Genomic DNA, 19,438 nt, shown 5'->3' with positions numbered 1-19,438 from the left:
GGCCGTTATCTTACAATACTGGAAAGTTATTTGACTTGACACTCCCTAAATGATTGATGATTTTTTCATATTTTATTTTATGAAGCTGTCAGAGTAATGCACCGTGCAAACACATGCAATCGGATGTGAAGTATGTCAAAACTTGATATTCAATGTTTTTGTCAAGTATGTTTAAAATAGCAGCTGCACCATTTTTCAGTATTCCCTCTGCCTACATCCAGGTCCTCCGGTGGTCTTCAGATTTCTCCTCAATCTTTTCTGTCAAAAACTGTGGGATCTGCCACCAGAAACACTGACAGCTCCCATAGTTACCTCCACATTCTCCCAATCATTGAGTTTTCTTTGCATGCGAGGACGCGACACACAAACCAGAATATTACATGTCCAGAAGTGTTCATTGACTCAGTCTGGTTGTTGTAGTTCTTTTACAGATACTGTATCATGAGTTTGTCTTTAAAGACACACAAAACATTATTCTACAGTTGTGTGGCTAATGATAGAAAACAATGTTGATGTCTTGACAAGTTTCCAGGCGATGGTGACAGGGGTTGAAGAGCGTTACAGGTTTGAGTCTGACACAGTGTGATGTCAGGAATAAATATGATAAATATGTAGGCGGACGGAGAGGAAGCATTGTTCCTGTTTCCATATATTTTTACTACAAAAAGTGGCTGTACAGTGTTTGGGGGGGAGAGTGAAAGAGTCAAAAGAAGTGGAGAAGAGGAGGATATGACAAGGGGTAATGTGGGAGATGGATTGTGGGTAAAGTGGGTAATAACATGTACTGTATAAGCACCCCTGTTACATTAACCATTCTCCAAACAGATGGGTTTTTCAGAGTAAGAGTTTCGTAACAGGGAATCATTTCTTCAGCACCAGAGGTTCAGATGTGGTAGAGAGAACAGGGTCTGACTGCGGCTCTGAATGCCACAGTGAGCCACAGTCTTATCCTTAAAGTGTGAATATTTAATAAGATTGTTTGAGGGGCGTCCTGTGGCTTTGACACTGACTGCTTAATTGGACAGACCTGGTTTGAGTCCAGTCTGGGACCATTGTTGCACATCAGCCATCCTCTTTTTGCCTAAGTTTCTCAAAAATGCACTTCATGTACTACAAAGCAGTTTACATGCACTAATAGGGACATTGTTTAATCCGCTCAACTATTGTTTGCAAAATACAGATCACATGAATCGCAAAAATGCACAGATGACAACTAACAACAATTAAAACATGATATTTTTTATATTATTAACAACTGCTCTGGACTGCAACTGTGTGGCACGTTTATCCAAAGTGCTTCATGAACTGCTTCTTATTCACACACACCCTCACACACAGCAGGAAGCTACCATACCGTGCATACCACCCTAGCATGAAAAACATTTGCCTAACCATCAGGAGTAATGGGAATTCAGTGTTTGCTCATGGACATGTGGACAGGAAGGGGCTGAGTAAGAAGTGGAAAATGAAGACCCACGCCAAAAATATATTCAATATAAAATTCAATTCTAGGTTTCAACAGGCCACAGGAGCAAATGAGACTCTGGTGTAAAGTATATTGACAAGTGGTCAGTGTGAGTCATTTTTTCCAGTGACTTCTCAGCAATTTATTGTGTGGATTAAGATTTGAACAGCACAACAGGGAAGATGGGTGAATTAGGTTACAAAAAGTTTCTGTGGGGCTGAAGTAGTTCAACCACTCATGGACTGTGTGTTAAAAGTGATGTTGGAGCTGCTGAGAACTGTGTTAAACTGCCTCCTTAATGGATCATTTTGAGTCTCTCTGACTATAAAAATCCATTTGGGAGAAGGAGCAAGTCGCTTCAGCATCTGTCACCAGCCTCCACAGAGGAGATGGACTTGCTTGACATTTAAAATGCTCCCCCAGCAGTGTGTCTGACAGCTGAACCACAGTTTTGCTCCACTGTACTTCTGTCACTCATACTCCATCCACCGTGAGGCTCAAGGTGCACGCAGCAGGAGCATCTTACTTTTGGCGATCTTTACAAAACAAAAGTTTTCCTACTTTTCTCAAGCAGCCAAATGTGATAGAATGAAGGTTCTTGAACGCAACCCTTAAGTTTGAAATAGTTTAGATTTGTATATATTTTTAATCTCGATACACTGATCGTGTAGACAGGGATGTGCCTTGTGAAGACAATCTGAGTGGTTACTTCATTTACTACTGACTATTCATCAAACCTTTATTCTCTTAACCAGCTTATTGTCTACCCAATCCTAGCCATGAGTGTGGCCTTTCTCCTCCCTGCACATGGTGGCAATATAGTGCACCATCAACCTCTTTTTTGGTTTTACTGTGTTTAGTTGTTTGTGCAACAGCGTCATTGTGTTTTGGTCCCCACAGAAAACTGTGAGGCTTCTTTTTATTACTTGTTGCAAGCTTTTATTATGTAAACCAGCCTTTGTCTGTAAATTTTAATTGTACACAATTGAATCTTAAAGTATTGACTTGTATTTCAAGTTTTATTTACTTAGTTACAAAGTCAATGGACTTTACTGTATATTCAGAAAAGCGATCAACTGAAAAAGTACAAGTATTATTCTGGCAGTTTAAACTGTCACCAGTAGTCTCAGCTCCAACATAAGAGCAACAGCAGACAGCAGTGCAATGCTTTTTCTATCTGAACATCAAACACACACACAGCTATTCTTAGCAGTGAGTACAGTAAAAGCACTCTTTGAAAAAAATTTACTAGAAATTAGGCCAATTTTGGGTTTTGTTTTTTGTGCCATAATTACCCAAGAGTCTCTGTGTGCACCAGTTTGGGATATGAAAACTTTGAGTCCTTCCCTGTCACACTCCTGACTGGACCAGATGAGAAGATTCCCTTGTAAGGCCAAAAACTGTGCAATCTATTTGGGTCTGGGAGCATTCTTTCCTCTGGTATAATAATATGGAAGCTGAACGCTCTGCCCTCATGGGGTCTCCAGGCAACCTGCATTGCTTATGGAGATGAGATCAGATGGGGTCAAGTTGCGCACACACACACAAACACACATAGACCTGTTGCCCCAAGCATGGTCTACGATCAGCCACCCTGTTCAGTGTCACACTAATAAAAAAACGCACAGATCGCTACGACCGACAGCGAAGTCCGGAGTAATCGCACCAGCTTCTGCTAAATCTTCATTCTTCAAACACCAAAGGAGCCTGGGACATATTTTCCCCCCATTAAGATGAAATTCAGCTGCATAAACAACTACACTGCTTCACCACAAGCCTGCTAAATGCACCGTTGTCTTGGTACTTTATGGTCAGCTATAAAAGTGCCTGTAATTCTTATTTTCAAGAAAAAAAAGATGATAGCAGCACCATACCTCCTGAGAGCTCAAACAGCCCCAACGTCACGCCAAGAGAAATATCCAAGTGCATTTTAAGCTTCCCAGCTCCATCGACAGTTAGCCGGACAAAAAATGGGGAAATCACCCGGGGGAGGAGAAAAGATCCAGAGCTAACAAAAGGTTTTGGATAGGAGCTCAGCAGCTTCAGGAGCAGGTCACAGAGACTGGAACGGGATCCTAACACACTCTGGGATCGTGTGGGTACCTGACACCGGAGCGGTGTTGGCCAGCAAGACATGAGGAGCTGCTTAATAATGAATGTGTAAGGCCTGTAGAGAGGCACACACACCACATGGCTAATAGGGAGTCTGACATAATTGGAGACAGGCTTACAGCGTAGTCAGGTAAAAGCAGGGTATGTGACTATAATCATTTGGAGCAACTTGACACATGTTGCTAACAAAGCAGTCCGTCATCACCCTGCAGCTCCTCACTTTACACACAGCAAGTGAGTTTAGTTTAGTTCAAGTTTAGACTCAGACAGATTCTGCCCAGCCTTGTAAAACCTCCTCTTGTTCTTTGTTTCACACTGACAGATCAGTAAGTTAGAAACCAGTGTGGTGCTCAAAATAACAAGATTGATGGGTGTTGTCATGTATGAGCTAACTCTAACCACACCCACCTCAGGAGCAGAAGATGATTGGCCAAGATGCAACTCTTGTGGCAAAGGAGAGGGGAAAACCAAATCAGGGACCAGCAGCCGCCAGGCCCAAGAAACAAAAGTGGAAACCACTTTTCTCCGATGAAACATCAGCTGACTCATCTCGGAGCTGAGAAAATAACAAACACTGAGGTTGAAACAAGGAGACAGAAGTGCATCAGTTCGAAAACCTGTGGTTTCTCTGACTGGACCTTTGTCAAAAACCAGATGAAGTCAGTGCAGAATACCAAACCAAAACTGATCCTGAATGCAACACCAATACAAAACCACAGTGTCAAGAGATATGAGGCTGGGGTCTCTAAAAAGTGGCAAAAAATTTGTGTGAAACATTATTTACTGCATTTTTCTAACTTAGCAACACTTAGTTATCATCATTGCAGTGTTCATGCATTTAAATGAAAACAGAGAAGACCAAATACAGCAGGTCAGGACTCGCTGGTGTTCATCCTCTGAGTGTGCTTACATGCATTGAAGTATCCTGGTTAGGATGACAGTAAATACCACATCTGGTTCTGAGAAACTTGGATGTACTAGCTGGAGTACTGCAGTAGAGACACAGATGATCCAAATCCTAGATACTTTAATGATCACATATAGAAGGACATTAATAACCACGTTTCTGATTGAGGAGATGAAACAAATGACCAATTAAAAATAAAAAACAACAGAGAGGATGTTTCACTGAGGTGGGCAGTAGGTTGTAGTGGACGGGATGGCAACGTGACCTGTCCGCTGCTGCTTTTCTGCATCATATTTATAGATCTGGTGTCAGGAGGATGCACCTTCCCCTGGGATCAGGAGGATCCTGAGAGGATAAAATGACCCCACACATGACCCATTATCCATAGGAATTACATCCATATTGGCTTCTACACCTCACGATTTATGTCCAGTGCCAAAGTTCATTGCCAACACATGGATTGCTGTGGCCCTTAACAAGAAAGTAAAGAGGATAGGCTGATGGATGGACATTTATCAAAACAGAGTTTCATATAAGAGACTGACGTTTGCCTCCCGTCATAGACCTGCAATTAATGGTTGAGTTTTCTGTCTTTCTTTTCTCTCCAACCTTAACCAAATCTTTTTGTTGCCTAATCTGAACCATATCATAACTATATTTCATTATCCATAACCATAGCCTTTCGTCAACCATTACCATACAGTTGTAGCCACATGCCGCTAGACTATTTTGGCTTTGAATGGAATCCAGGGTTTTGCAAAAACGTCTTAATATTGACATTTGTTTCCGGTGAGAGGACTGGAGAGAATGGATGTGGCTCCGCAGATGAGTAAAGATCCTTTTCAGCTCCACAGCTAAGTACATTTCTACCTGGTACCATCAAGGTGCACTGCACTCCCCCCCCCCCGGCTGTTTTACTGGCACCGCTCAGGCTCAGCACGAGTTCTCAATAAAACAGCAAGACCTCAGCTTCTCTAAATGGTGAAAGACCATAGAAACAACCATTGAACAATCCGGTTTGGTGGGAGTTTTGGGTTTTTTATAACATGATCTAACTGTTTGCAAAGTCAATCAAAAATCTACCTGATTATTGAGCTTAAATTTCACTTCAAGTTGACTAAAATATACAAAGACTGGACAAAGTTTGAAAAAGGTGTCTCAGAGAAAATGAGGCAGCACTTTTATATGTCTGTTAGATATCCTATTTTTATGTCTTTTTGAACAATATGTTTTGTGCCACAGTTTTCTCCTCTTCTGTTTGATTTAATATTTAAATGATCTTAATTCTCTGATACACACTTGAGATACAACAGCACTGCAAGAAAGTATCTTCAGCTATGAAAGTACACAGCAAGTTCACTGCTTTTTCATCATTGTCTTGAATGTTGGGGCCAAAGTTTTAAAGTTCGTGATAAATTCTTGAAATGTGTGTCATCAGCTTCCAGGTCGGACTTCAGGCTTGAGGCCAAAACAATCCTTTGAAGCAGATTCCCGACAGCAGCAGGAGCTCTCAACCCTCAGCATCATCGCCTGATCCTCTCCTGTCAATCACATGGAGAATGACCTCACTGGCATTTATGTCACGCAGTTCCTCCAGTTAGATGGAGTGCCTTGGAAATGGCATTGGCCCAGTTACGGCCCAGCTTTACATGTCAGAAAAGACTAGGAAACTGCAAAACATAGGAGTCAAGCACAATCCATACACACAATTTATGGCCAGCTGTCTGTCTATCCATCTCCGCCCACAGGCACCTACGATGTAAATTCATGACCTCATATCCAGCGCCTGGCTCATAAATAAACCCTGAATGGATACTTGGTTTAGACACCACATTTGGGCCGGTGAATGACCTGATATCAGGGGCCACACACACAAAATGCCTGAGAAAAAGAGTGCAGAGGGAGGGGAGGAGGACGTAATAGCGGCAATTCCTTGCGAGTCAACTCTACAGCTGTTTGACATTAAGAGGTGGGAGTAAATTAGGTGGGCTGGGTCCCCGTGTGTGTGTGTGTCTGTGTGTGTGTGTGTGTGTGTGGGTTTAGGGGAGAAGGGAAGAGCAAGAATCAGGGGTGGAGGGTAGGTTCACTGCTCAGATCTGAGCCCAGGAACACAGGCAGCACTTCAGGGCAGGGTGGAATTTTTCAAGGCGTTTTCCTTCGACTGTTATTCCACCAGTGAAGTGAAGGCACGGGCTAAATGGAACACACATGGGGTCGATGTGATAAGTAAATATCGGCTGCAAAAATCGCAAAGTATGCAAGAAAAGCTCCATATGTGCCCACAAGTGACACTTCAAAAAGAAGTTTCAGTGCTATTTTTTCCATCTCAAGCACAAAAAGTAAACACGTGAGGGTTTTGTGGGTAATTAAGTCAGGAAAACAGTCTGCCATGTCTCATTTGAGATATACAGAATATTCTCAGAAATAAATACTTAAAAAGTGTGACTCCAAAATAAGATAGGCATCATTTACATGCCTATTTTGATCAAAATTAGAAAAGTTGAGACATGGTCTTACAGAACAATTAAGTTTCATTGAGTTTCATTTATTTGCAAAAATAACAAACGAATGTGCAGTGAGAGGAAAAAACCTTAAAGGCTCTATTTACAATCAATTCCCTCTGTTCTTTTGATTCAGCTTCTCAAATGTGAGACTCTGATGCTTTTCTGTTGTTATTGCAAATTTAATATCTTTCACTTGGACTTATTTCACTATGTTGTGGCATTTCATAGACTGAATAATCAATTTATGAAGAAGATAATTGGCAAATGAATCAATAATGACAATTATCATTCATTGCAGCCCTAGTTATGACATAATCATGACATATATTGTTTTTTACACGTGTTCTGCAGGACTTGAAGGTCCCAGATTTCACACCTTTCTCAAGTGTTGATCTCCATAACAAGATATATTTGTTGTTTTAAGAACCAAAAACATCTCAGTGTAGTTTTACATCTCCTCTCTCAGGCTTCTCTTTGGAGCTCTAGTAACAACAGGTCAGTCAGCCAATCAGAAGAGAGGCTCTGATTGGCTGACTGTTTTCTGGGTGATCCAATAAAGATACAGCAGATTTCAGGTAAACACTCAGAGAAACCAAAATCCTGCAAGGTTGGATGGTGGGTCCAGGTGGGCGGCTCTTGGAGCATGACTGAGAGCGGTGACTGCTTTGTTGTGACATCACAAAGTTATAGAAGTCCTGACGGCTGGTTTTAATGCTCCGTTTCTGAATACAGGCTGTGTGCATTTCTCTGTGGACTGAGGCTTTGATACTTTCACAGTATTAATATAGAACTTAGACCTGCTTTATAATCAAACAACACATGGAAATCACTTTATACAGTATGGTACCTTTAAAGGGAAATGACAAGTAAACCAAAAGGGGAAAAAGTTCCATGAGGTGGAGACTGAAAATTAATAGTTTAGAGATCATAATCAGCTTTTACTTCAGAAAATCCTGTTAAAATGTTTTGTTTTGCATTTTTAAATGCTCGCCCAGATTTGTTTTTGCTACCATATGAAGCTGTATGACCCAAGAGCAGACAGCTGTAGTGAGTGGGGGTTACCCAAACAGAAAGTGACACTACTAGAGAGAAGGAGTAGTTACTCCTCAAGTATCCCTAAGGTGCTCTCAACAGCTTCAAGACTTCTTCCCAAGGAGGAGGGAGAGATGACCTCTCTGTCACACAACAAACAGATCCACAGAAGGACTGAAGCCTCCATTTCCTCTCATGATCTCCCCAGTGAACCGTAACAAGGGCCACAGAGCAAACACAGTAGATGGCAATCTGTAGTAAAGACAGATGAACAGACCGAAGCCCAGAAAGCCATGACCTCCCTGCAATTAGCAGATGGAGATGGGAAGAAAAGACGAGAGTGAAGAAAAAGAGGTCAACGCAAGAGAAACTCTGAGCTGACGCTCTAAGTCAACCAGTCTGATATTGATTTATCTCCCAGCCTTGCGCCCCGGAGTGGCTGCCATATTGGGCCCACCTACGCAAAAATTTATACCTGCACTCTCCTAATTGAGTCCCCACTCCAAAGAGAGAGCCTCTACTGAGTCATGAACGCTACTGCAGTGATGTGTCAACAGTCACCATTACCCACAGTCAAGCAGCGTCAAAGATGTACGCGTGACGCACGTGCAGTGTCTACACTTTGTGATGTAAGAAAGATTAAAGTGGGGCTTTCTCAAGAGATTCATGGGCACTGCTTCAAGTTAATACTCAAATGCTATGTCACAAAAGTTTACTGATTCATTTGTGTTCAATATTTATTGTTACAAGATCTCATTTATCGATGGATAAATGTTTAAATCAACAGCAGGAGATTTTTAGACACAACTACTTCCTTAAAACTTTTTACACAACTTTCTTTGATCACAGGTGTTTGAAAACCATAAAAAATTGCCTGTTAGTGTCAGAGGCAGGCAGCTGGCCCCATGCGGTGGAAGATGTTGTTTGTATTCCACCAGGGTCAAAGGTCAGCAACTTAAAGGTGCAAGTGCAGAAATGTATTACGTTTGTCAGAGAATCACCTGGTTTGTTATTTTCTTTAAAGCTCTAACGTGCTGATAAGAGTTTTGCATTTTTGTACCAAAATTTGCAAAATAGTGTGTTGAAATAGTCAGCAGCAGAATTTATTTTATTTCACCTCTTAGAAATCATGTAACAGTCTGTTGTTGGATCTCACTGCCATATCCAACAACATATGTTCAGGTAAGTCTGTGGTGTTTTACTTGGCAACATTTCCATTAAATTCATATACTTAATATCATCTTAAAGGACTGAAAAAGCATTAACACAGTGCTTTGCAAGGTGATGGCCTGGACATTGAGGGCAGCTAAGGTTCAATGTCTTGCTCAAGGACACTTCAACACATGCACAGCAGGAGATGATAATAAAGCCACTCCACCTGCAGCGCCACTGTCTCCTCTCTCTCTTTTTTACACACTTGAAATCCCTTTGAAAGTTTACAGCTTATAATGCCTTGTCCTTAAAATAACCCGCTCACATGGAAGCTACCAGCTGTGCACATGTATGATAATATTTGTTGTGTAGTCAGCAGTATATATTTGACTATTATAGCTTTCAATTTGTTGTAAAATAGTGCAGACCAAGTGCAAAAATAAAATAGTGAGAACTGTACTGCTGTTGCTCTCCTTGAAGAAGATTCAGTTACCGGGCATCTGGATCAAAACAGCGCAGGACTGGCTGAGCTGTGTGAGAAGCAGCTTCTGGGGAACGCCAGACTTGTGGGCGGAGAACCAGAATGACCCGGTCCTGACTCCTGCAAGGCCACACAGGCACAATAAGCAGGGATGGAAAAAATAGCAATAGGGAAAGAAAGAAACGACCTCATCCAGAAGAAAGAAGCTACTAATAGAGAGTGACAGATGTTTGGCCAGGTCCAGCTCCAAGAGAGAGATCTTAGCCCTGTACACTCTTTGAACGTGAATCAACTTGTTGTCTGCAACTATACAGAACCTGTTATAGGAGCAAATACACTGGATGAGTTTGACAGTCTTTGATAAATGAAACAAGTTCTCATGTTGAGCATATAGTCACTTCAGTTTAACTAAGATAGTTGAGCACACAATGCGTTGGCACTTGTTCCAGACTTAAGTGGAGCTTCACGTTTCCAGCTTTAGTCGTGGTCACGTAGTTCAATTACACCCTCAGTCATAGTCAGTCCTCATCAGACTGTGTTGGCAAGGCACTCTCTTAATGTCTCGAGACAATGACTGCTGGGATGAGCTGAGTCCTTTTTTACAGCGGAAACCCTGAGATTCCCCGCCCGTGCAGAAAGAACCTAATTAAACAGTGCAGCAGCAGAGTGAGGGCCACACCTGCAATGTGCGGTTCATGTTAACCACGCCACACCCACCTCAGCTGTTCACCAGGCAGGCGAGAGGAAAATGCACGGCAGAGAGTCACTGTGCATCCAGATTTATCCCTAACCGGTCATGCATTATTAGACAGAAGTGCTAAACAGATGTTTCAGGGAAGCGGTTGTCGTAGCTTGTTATCAGCTGATGCTAAATGAGCCATGAAAACCAGCTTGAAGGACGGACCTCTTTTCCTAATACTTTTAACTTAAAGCAAGAGATGCTGAGCTATAAATTACTGTAAGGAATGACACAAGCAGCGTTTATAAACAGTCTGGCCTCGTATACAGTAGCCTATAACAGTCACTTTATGCAAGGCTCGCTGGTGTGCAAGGTGCAAGACTGGGCAAATACAAGAATAGAACAAAAGGCTGAAGATGATTGAGCTGCTTCCTGACATATTTCATGTGTTTTCTCCAATTTGAATGTCCAACAAGTCCTCAGATGTCCAATCCCAACATTCATCCCTCCTCAAAGACTCAAAATAGGCCTCAGTGACACATATACAAACTACAATCCACAGTTAAAGTGGGGCAGCTACATGCTAACATCCTTATAAAGACACTCCAAACATGCTACTAACTAGCAGATATAACATTAACCATGTTCCACAAATATTACCACGTTTATTTTAGCGTGACGGTATGCTAACATTTGCAAACTACCACTCAACTCCAAATACAGCTGAGGCTGATGGGAATGTTGTGAGTTTTGCAGATGTTTGGTCATAAACCTAAATATTTTTTGACAATGGCACCAGATGAAAAGGATCAAAATATTACGATTCATCCTGAGGGGGACTTGAATATCTGGACCACATTTCATGGAAATGCATTCAACACTTCTCATCTCACTGAAAATGAAAATGTCAACCTAATGGTGGCACTGGAAGAAAATGTAGCAGATCACCACAGTCTGAAGAATTCATCATCTCGGGAACAAGAAGATCAGTACAAAATAATATGGAGTTCACTGTTTGCTGAAATGCTGGACCAAACTGGGGAGCTGTCTAAAAACAGTGAACTGGAAGAAGTTCATAATTATAATTCAGCACCCAACTGTATGTTGTCTGTCATGTAATTATATAGTGACAACATGACTTGCATGGCCACAAAATGCTTCTTGTCATAGTAACACATTTGCTGTTCAGTTCATGTGACCATTCAGAGCCTTTGCCCTGTTTCCACTCAGACATGAAGCACACAGGTGATATCAGTCTGTGGGGGCTCACAGCTTGAAGGGCAAATAGTGGACGTTGAGACTGGGCAAGAGAAGCAAAGAGAAGGACACATGTCACATGTCACATGCACACACACACACACACACACACACACACACACACACACACACACATATAGACAGAAACATATGGAAAAACATAATGACACACCTCTCTTGTAATCTCTAATTGTCTCTCTCTCAAACACACAGCTCTCCTCCACCACATCACACACACAGAAGTCTGTAGTAAAAACATGTGGTAGCTGTGTCCTCATCACCCCTGTCAGCCTCACTGTAATCTCTGTCTCAGCTACCACCACTGCCACGCAAACACGATCAGCCTACTCCAAACAGTTACAGCCTCCCTGATGTTCAGCTCCACCATGACTCAGAACAAAAATGTGATACATACATATTTTTGAGATTTCTGAGAACACTGAGCGGAAACTCATTCATATTTATCTTGATAGCTTGATAGCTTCAGTGGTAGTTCTCACAAGAGGGATGCTAACAGTCACGTACTGTATCAGTCATTGCTGACATAGTTAGGTGTAAAGGTCAGTCAGAGGTCTGTGGTAAAGTCATAACATGCATATTATACACAAATATCCACACAAACCTGACCTCAGTGTAACCCTGGTGTCACTGCATTTAAAAAGACCAGCTGACTCAGCAAAAACCTGGTATAGGCCTTTAATTGTAGGTTTCACATAACTTAGTCTACAGGACGGAAAGCTTGTACCCACAGTCAGTCTGTGAGTACAAGCTTTCCGTCCTCTTCCACTATCTGCGTCAACATCAACGTCCAAGCTACCAACACGCTGCAAACAGCAAATTGTGACTAAGATTTGGATCGTGCAGTCAGACAGGCCTGCTTGGTTCCTTCAGCGAATGGTTGTTAAGATCTCTGAAGAATATGCTTTTTATTTGCTGTCTAACAGGGATGTTCTTGCATGTTTTACAGTGATTATGGAAAAGCATGCCCTACAGTCTGCAGTTAGCTAGCAAGGGTAAACACAGAGATGTGTTTGTAATGTGAAAATGCCAGAGTTTTGGTTGTGTCACCCTTGTGTCACCAGAAACATTCTTTGCCAAAGACAGCTGGAGAGCCACAAACGACCATGTTTCAAGTCTGGATTGGTGGGGACCTCTGTGGACAAGGTACATACAGTGATCCACTGGTGAGAGCAAGTTACGATGAATTATCTATCCAGATAATTTGCTAATTGCAAGAGCTACATACAGCTAGCAAATTGTGTGGGAGTTCAGTGAGCTCAGGCCCCAATTATTAAATTATATTTGTCTTTATTAGCAGTAAAAGTCATAGTTGCATCAACATATGTCTTTTACTGTTTGCTGTGTTTTCTGTTGCAGGGAATTTGCTATTTTAATGACAGTGCTTGACTCCCCATGTGCAGATCTTCCACCGAAACAAGTCCCCCTGCAGTATTTTATATTGGCACCGTCGCTGCATCCTGGGATTAGCTCTGCCCCAGATAACTGTGATCGGTGTAAAGAAATACAAACAAGCCTATGTGTAATGTGAAAGGTGTCATTCTTAGTGGGGGACCCACAGATGATTGTCACCTGACTCAGCTTTTCCCAACAGCTCTTTTGAGAGTTTTAGCATTTTTCAGCTCGTTGTTTTGGTTTTACAGCTCTTAACTTTACTCTTCTGGTTCACTCTCATGGCTCTCTTCATTTCCAACAGCAGAAGGCAACTCTAGTATAAACTCACTGTACGCTACCAATCAGACAGACAAAGTTAGTGACTAGTGAATACAGAGTGTGTAGAAGCTAAGAGACTCCTCTCTCAGGAGTTGGTGCCAGAAACACCATCTGTTACCTAACATGATTTCCTTATCGACTTTAAAAGGTGATAATGTGTCAGTGTCGTGTTTACAGCTCGTCGCTACTTAAATAATTTGATTTTCACTGAAATATTCAATGACACAAGTCTATTTACTTTGAGCTGTTTGTGGATGACACACCCTCTAATACCTTTAATGTCAAAATATTATCAACATAAATGATTATCGTGGGATTGTATCAGTTTATGTAATGTATATTTCCAAAATCAAAAAGCTTGTTTGCCTATAAAGTTGTTTGAAACCACTGTAGAGTTATATTGTTCCCAGATCTGATCACTTTTGTCTATTGTCTATTCTGCCTTTTCTCTTTATTAGGATTACTTCAGCCTGGTGAATATAATTTGTTACTCTTTAGATTTGGGGTTTTTGGTTTTTTGTGTCATTTTATTTTATTAATTATGCTTCATTTTTTGGAAAAACATAACTCCATAAAACATAAACCAAAATCTTTTTGAATTCAAAAAACATCGGTCTCCAGAGGGGCTTTTATGACCTGTATGTGCAGATGCTCAGTATAGCTGTCCTTTTAAATCAGAAGCTTTTACGTTAAAAAACTAACATCTTTAGGAAATTTTAAAGGTTTAAGTGATAAAAAAGCAGAGTTGGACACCAGTCAAGAGCACTTTCATGAGAAAAGGGGCTATGACATCAGTTTAGTCAGTTGAGAGGGCTTCAAGCACTTAGCAAAATATAACAACTGCACGCCAAATGGAAAATCCTGTGTTGTAATGTCTGTCTGCCCCTGAACGAGTGGACAGCTGCACTGCCACTGAAGATGTTTGAAGGATATGACAGGGATATCCTGAATTACCTTCAAAATATTTCAGTCAGGTGCTGCATGCTGCACTGCTGAGTTTTGCTAAAAAACTTCTGTTATCTGAGACTCAAAGTTTCTCACAGCATCATTTCACCTTTTTTCCCAGAAGTTGAGATAAGACTGAACTGGTTGCCAAACTTACCCATTCTCATGGTCAGCGACTAAAAGATGAAGTGCTCCCAGGAGGGCTCATAGTTTCAGCTCGTGGTTCTCGTCTTCTTCCCTGCAGACTGTCTGTCTCTGTCCTCTCTTTCACTCACTCTAACTCTGTCTTGCCCTGTTCCCCTTCGTGGAGCCCAGCTGGGCCAACCACCACCGAAGCCTGCTGGAGTACGACTGCTCAGAGTCTAAACGTGACCGGCCTTAAAGGTTTTTCTTTGGGAGAAAAAGCCCACATCCCACTGTCAGTCATGCGGCGGAGCATAGTTTCAGCTGGGCCGCCATCCAAACAGACATGAAACTATTCTATTTCGGTCTGCCATATGAGCAGTGGTGCTGCTCAGAGAAGGGGGGAGAGAAAGGTTCTGTGCAGGAGCACGTAATTGCAGAGTGACCAGTTATGGCGAGATGTAATTGCAGACCTCATCAGATGGAGAGAGACTGCCAGCAAGACAAGGTAAAGGACTTTTAAATAAGACTTTTTTAAAAAAAAAAGAAGAAAAGAAACCCAGACAACACAGACCACATAAATAAATGAGGGGCTGGGTTCCAGATGTGGCAGCAATGGGAGTGAGGGGAGGAGAAGAAAGAGAGGGAGGAATAGAAAAGAAGGCCAGATGAAGGAACTGCCGTGGCAGCAGAATGAAATCCCATTCCTGACACGGAGAAAGGGTGTTTACCTTCCCAGGAACAGTCACACAAGAAGGAAAGGGGGATTGGGGAAGGTGAGAGGATGTCGGACTGGCCTTATGTTTTTTCTGGCCCTTCACCATGAGTGCTCCTGGGTGTCTGGTTTCACATCAGCCTTGGAAATGACTGCCTTATGGAAAAATTGGGAGCTTTAAAAATGAGGAAGGAAAATGAAAATATAAACGGCAGTCGGCTGTTTCCCATTACGAGCAAGACTCAGCTGGTCTGGGTTTCTGCAGTTAATATGGCTACGTATTCTTGAGTGAATAATTACCATGTGATTATGTGAAGGGGGCGGCTCCATGCGCACTCCCATGTGCACATAAGGGCCAGTTACACTGTATAGAGTCAATAAATATTAGCTTTAGCTTAAATCTGAACGTAAACAGCTAATTTCCTCACAAATTTTACCTAATTTCCTGGTGAAAGCATCAGGAAAGTGGTCCTGGAGATGCCTTGCTATGTGTGAAGGTAATCATTAGTTACCTATTGCTTTAGAGGAGTAGCTCAGCATTTTGGGAAATAAACTTATAGAGAACCGAAGTCCTGACATTTCATCCAGAATTTCATCATTGTCACTTGGTTTCGTTGGGTTCCGTAATATTTCCCACATCTCTCACATAATTTAACAGCTTTTTAGCTTTAATTATAGCCCATTATGTCCTGCTGGGCTAACTGGGATCCTTCAACTCACTCATGGACTCCCCTGTGTGATGTTTGGCCTGCTATTGTCTGAGGATAATGGGAAATGGTGTATGTTAAAGCCTGCATAGAACAGACATAGTAGACAACAATATTGCATTGCTTTCTGTCTCTAAACATATGGAGTGCAACACATGACTGACTGTTGAGTGAGATTTTTAGTTGTTTGTATTTTTCAGTGTGATTTTGTTTTCTTACTTTTGGCTCCAAACCCAGAAGTTCAGTTTTCACTTTCTACTCTGGAGAAGAATGATACCACATGCAGAATCCAGCATGCTAACTATGACGCTAGAGGCTGGGCATTAGTTTAGCTTAGCATTGAGATTTGAAACAGGAGGAAACAGATGGGCAAAAAAATGTTCACCTCTAAGTTGTTTCTGATGCTTCTTCTTTTTTGTCTTTCTCTGTTGTTTCTATTTGCTGCTCCGTGGTTCTGGCTTGTATGGATTTATGGTGTCCTGGTAGCTCATGCAGGCTGGACATATTTATGTGTATGACACAGTGATAAAATCGTCATCCATGCATTCATTCATTCAAAAGAAAAATTATTAACTCTTGCTCATTTGTTAAATCCATAGCTGTATTTCTCGTGGTCAGATCTAAGTTAGCTGTTTCCTCCTGTTTCCAGTCTTAATGCTAAGCTAATTCAATCGCTCTCTTGCTGTAGCTTTATAGTTATCCTACAGAAATAAGAAACTCTTACTGTAACTACTGTAACTGCGCTAATATCTACAAATTCAGTCTCCATAACATGTCAACAGTTTGTTGTGTAGTTTAGTCCATTTGTCTAGACAAGGAAAAAAAACGTCTGATATCATTCTTTGTTCAGTATTTCTGTTTTCAGAGGCCTTTAGTGAACACAGCTTCCCATAAGCCCCAGACAATCGCATGTTAAATTTAACAGCTCCACAAAAATACATGAGCTCACCCATTTTGGATGTTAAATACAGAAGCTAAAAGTGAGAAAAGGTTATTGAAGAAGAAGAGAGCTTTGGTGATGTTTATAGATATAGATGGAGCCAAATCACAATGATGTAAGTAGTTTTTGTATGTGCACAACAAGTAATCATTGTTAAACTTTAGTAAAATCAAAAGGTTTCTTCTTATATCCAAGTACGTATTAAGGTGGATGCCAATTTCTCTCTGTATATGGAAAGTAAGGGCCAGGAACATGCTTTATTTTTTCAGAGAGGCAGATGAAAGAAATGCTGAATGAGAAACTGTGTTCAGTTACAGGAGCTGGTGGAACAGACTCCAGTCTAGATATGACGTCATGATTTCAGTGCTTTCCCAAAACTATTCAGTTAAAACATTGAAAACAGGAGCATCTTCCAAAGCCTCAGGTCTCGAAATGCATTTGTGGTGTATTTTTCTGGGAATTGGAGTAGTGGCACGTCTTCTCTCTGGAGATGGGGGCTGCTTGCTTCTCAGTTTCTCTCTTATACGAACCATCTAATTTCCAACTGGAAGGGCCCCATTCAATGCAGCTGTGTGTCATTAGGACTGCTTTTCTCATTGGCATGGTGGGATTGTTAGATTACTGCCGAGAAAGAAGCCTAAAACCAAACCGACCCACGAATCAGCCCTCAGCAACCCGTCCCCCTCAATTATCAGAATATGGAGAGGGAGGGGGGTTATTTTTTTCTTCAGTCATGCACGAAAAGTTTCCATGTGGATTCCAGCATGGCTCCGACTTCAGCGCTGATTGTCTCCACACAGACAGACAGACAGATAGTGAGGCAGAGAGAGAGAGAGCATGAGTGGAGAGGCAGTAAAAGCAACTGACAGATGAGGGTTTTAAGGCTTGAGGGGGAATAGAGCACAAATCCCCTTTTCTGTTTATACTCAAATAGCATAAGTTCACATATTAGTCATAGATATCTTCTCATCTGAGAATGAATAAGTCATCCAGTTCAACAGTTGGCATCATAACTAATCAGTTAAAGTGACTATAGTGTGGACACAGCATGTCGGGTGTTGATATGTGCTTTGTTTTTTGTTGTTATTATTTTTAATTGGATGAAAGGTTTTACAAAAATACATCTTCTTTCTCAGTACTCACAGTTCTTGTGTGCTTGGGTAGGATGCACACAGTGACAAATATCCTCTATTTGCTCTGGTGCACACTTGGCATCCATCCGTGCAACCAAATAAGAACAAGTGTATCCTGTTTTTCACTTTCACTCTTATTGAATGGGTTCATTATCCCCTCAGTTTTCCAAACGCACATCCCGTATTTGTCATCTAAAAAGTGAAGGGCCTTTATTAATTCTCCATTCAAGCACTTTTTCTTTAGCTCTGTGATTTCTGTGATTTCTCTGACTGTGTTTTTGGGAAACACTGCAGGTCAAATAATGTGAAACCACTGGCAGTGCATTCAGGGTGTGTTATTGTTGGGAAACGCAACATCAAAATGTGTAATTATGTATTTGCAAGTTATCTGCACTAGTTTGTGCAATTAACGTGATTTATGTGAAATTAAGGTTTCATTTCCTGTTACAGCCTTTCAAAATACATCAAGAATCATGTTTTATTTTTCTCTGATGATGTTCACCCTTTCTTGAGCATCAAGAAAATCTTCTACAGGCGACCAGTTGGAGAAGATGAAGGTTCAGTACCTTGCTGAAGGACGCCTCAGTGCTACTGTTAAAGGTCCCATATTTTACACTTGTACAGTGTTTTATTTATAGTTTTAATATCCAAAATAAGATATATTTGTGGTTTTAAGAACCAAAAAACATCTCAGTTTTTTTCCATCTCCTCTCTCGGGCTTCTCTCTGGAGCTCTAGTAAAAACAGGTCAGCCTCTCTTCTGATTGGTTGACTGTTTTCTGAGTGATTAATTTAAAAAAAAAAGCAGATTTCAGATAAACACTCAGAGAAAACAAATCCTGCAAGGTTGGATAGTGGGTCCAGGTGGGCGGGGCTTGGAGCATGGCTGAGAGCGGTGACTGCTTTGTTGTGACATCACAAAGTTCCAGAAGTCCTGACGGCTGGTTTTAAGGCTCAGTTTCTGAATACAGGCTGTGTGTATTTCTCTGTGGACTGAGGCTTTGATACTTTCACAGTATTTAATATAGCTGTATATAATATATAAAATATGTAATGTAAAATATATAGAATACAGAACCTAGACCTGCTTTAAAATAATAATAATTTTTAAAAAAACATGAAAATCTAACTTTATACAATATGGGACTTTTAAAGGAAAATGACATTTAAACCAAAAGAGAAAAGGTTCCATGAGATCGAGTCAACATGTATGACTGAAAATGAACAGTTTAGAGGTCATGATGGAAAATAGGAAAATGTTTTGTTTTACATTTTGAAATGCTGCCTCGGATTTGTTATTGCTACTGTTTGAAGGTGTATAAGCCAAGACTACAATATGGGGCCTTTAAAAGAAAAGATGAATATTTCCTCAACTGGACCTGAAGTTTGTTCATATGCCGCATCATGTGTGTAAACAGCAGCAGCAGGAAGTTGATCTCTGTGAGTCACTGACTCATAGGAGTTGTAGGAGTTTACTGTCACACAGTATTCAATGTACAGTCTACATTGAATAAGGTGTCCTCTTCTCAAAGGCTGTTTACTTTATTCTCAAGAAT

At 41.2% G+C, this 19,438-nt stretch overlaps 1 protein-coding gene across 1 annotated transcript in view; it reads right to left on the bottom strand.

Moving 5' to 3' along the window:
* The window catches only part of LOC139629020 (protein inscuteable homolog), a 60,739-nt gene extending 45,882 nt beyond the window's left edge, over window positions 1–14,857 (bottom strand). Inside the window, exon 1 of the mRNA XM_071491354.1 lies at window positions 14,423–14,857. The gene's annotated coding sequence lies outside the window, so the exon portion shown is untranslated. The remainder of the gene's footprint in view (window positions 1–14,422) is intronic.
* Between the last annotated feature and the right edge of the window lie 4,581 nt (window positions 14,858–19,438).

The sequence above is a fragment of the Trachinotus anak genome, unplaced genomic scaffold (assembly GCF_046630095.1).
Source record: "Trachinotus anak isolate AG129_WGS33_773 ecotype Australia unplaced genomic scaffold, CSIRO_AGI_Tana_v1 ptg000002l, whole genome shotgun sequence".
NCBI lineage: Eukaryota > Metazoa > Chordata > Actinopteri > Carangiformes > Carangidae > Trachinotus > Trachinotus anak.
This window is presented reverse-complemented; position numbering and strand designations above follow the sequence as displayed.